Source organism: Cyprinodon variegatus, unplaced genomic scaffold (genome assembly GCF_000732505.1).
Source record: "Cyprinodon variegatus isolate N-32 unplaced genomic scaffold, C_variegatus-1.0 Scaffold4184, whole genome shotgun sequence".
NCBI classification, from domain to species: Eukaryota; Metazoa; Chordata; class Actinopteri; order Cyprinodontiformes; family Cyprinodontidae; genus Cyprinodon; species Cyprinodon variegatus.
Genome location: NW_015154637.1, coordinates 2,925 through 4,720, shown reverse-complemented (window position 1 = coordinate 4,720; position 1,796 = coordinate 2,925). Strand labels below are relative to the sequence as shown.

The following is a 1,796-nucleotide window of genomic DNA, read 5'->3' as shown; positions in this document are numbered from 1 at the left end:
GTAAAGGGATTCAGCAAATTGTAGCAAGTCAAATATTTTGTGGAATTTTTATTTTTTTCAGGTGAAATGAGAAAGATTACCCCAATTGGACACTATAGCAGTGAGAACAGAGGAATCTAAACACTAGAAACCCTGTTAAGCATGGCGTTTGTAGCGTCATGCTCAGGCTCTGTTTCAGTACAACTAATATCAGTGCACAGCATACAGAAGAATGAATGGAGGGAGACGGGTGACGGTAACAACTGTCAAATTTAACAACAGCCACTAAATCACGTTAAGGAGAAGATAGGAGCAACACAGATGAGATTATAATTACTAACAGTAACTAATAGTAAGGATTTTTTATGGCCTTTATCCAAAGTGCTGTCCTTGGCCAAAAACTGAGGCCAAAAGCTAAATAACAAGCTGGAAAAAAATTATCATCTAGAATGCTGATGATTAAATTATTGCATGTATGATCTTTCTTTGTTTTCTTAAGTAAAGATAAATTGACTAATTACAAAAAACTAACTTGGAATAAAAAAGAGAGTTGGACTGTGTGGTCACAACAACAAGGGAACAGTAGGGAAAACTGGGTTAATCACGACAAATTTCGTTATTGCAATATTCAGGAATAACAATATACTGTATATAACAAAACGTCACCAGTATTCTTTATTTTTTAAAGCCATAATTATTGCACCTACAAATAAAATATGGAAGCCTTGGGTTATACACTGAGTCTGGTTTAGAAGGAGTCTCCTTCCTATTAAAAGAGAAGTTTTCCTGTCTATTGATACAAAGGGATTGCTGCACAGTTAATGACACAATGCAAGTGAATGTCTGCGGTCAAATCCCACAAAGTCAATTAATTGATGAAGAACAGAAAAGAAATTAACCAATCAATTGTCTCTCTAAAGTGCCTTGGGATGAAATGTGGTGTGATTTGGCATTATAAAAATAAATTGAATTGAACTGAATTTAACAATAAATGAATTGCAATATTGATAAGGTTAAGAAAGAGACTGACAAAGTGTTAATGACTGAGAACCAAGCTTAAAAGAAATGCAAATGTATTTCTGATTAAAAGGTGAGTATTTTGAAAACAGAATAAGACAAAAACAGGCTAAAAAAGGCTGCTAATATTATCTGATATTATGTCCCATTTTAACACACTCTGACTTGCGTGTAAATTATCCTCAAATGAAAAACAAACTGTTTTAAGTTCTCAGTTTACATGAGTTGGTGTTTTTGCTGTGCACCATTGGTTCCAATGAACATGGAAGTTACGGTCATAAATACTCATTCGCTTTGACTGCATTTTCCGAGTTTAGTTTGGCTTCTTAAATCTCTGTATATGTACCGGTAGATTAACCTAAATTGTTTGTGGAGATTGTGGAGTTAAAAATTGGTTCCTGCCTCTTTTTCCAGGATTGGGATCTAACGTTCCAACAAAACTTTCCAGCTCAACTTCTCTACCAACAGAATCTTTAAGGTAAGAAAAGAAAATCTTCTTTAGCTGTTTGTCAAATATTCTTCTTTGCTGTTTAATTAACAGCCCCTGGTGTTCATTTTAAACTAGCTGTGTGATCAATCTGTGTTCTAACAGACACAAACTGGACCGACATGTTGCTATTTGTTCTCCACCTTATAAAATAAACACATCCACTTTATGGATGTGTTTATTTCTTTATGGGAATTGTGTTTCTAACCTCTGGATCAGTCTTCTCAACCCACTGTATGCCATTACTCAGAAGAGAGGATCAACTATTTAAGGCAACAAAACAGAAAAAGGCAGGCTCAGAGGTCCAGGAGTC

The 1,796-nt window shown here is 34.9% G+C and overlaps 1 long non-coding RNA gene across 1 annotated transcript in view; it reads left to right on the top strand.

Annotated features, from left to right (window-relative positions):
* The first annotated feature begins 1,396 nt into the window (after window positions 1–1,396).
* The window catches only part of LOC107081328, a 3,063-nt gene continuing 2,663 nt past the window's right edge, over window positions 1,397–1,796 (top strand). Inside the window, exon 1 of the long non-coding RNA XR_001481055.1 lies at window positions 1,397–1,474. This is a non-coding gene — a long non-coding RNA (uncharacterized LOC107081328). The remainder of the gene's footprint in view (window positions 1,475–1,796) is intronic.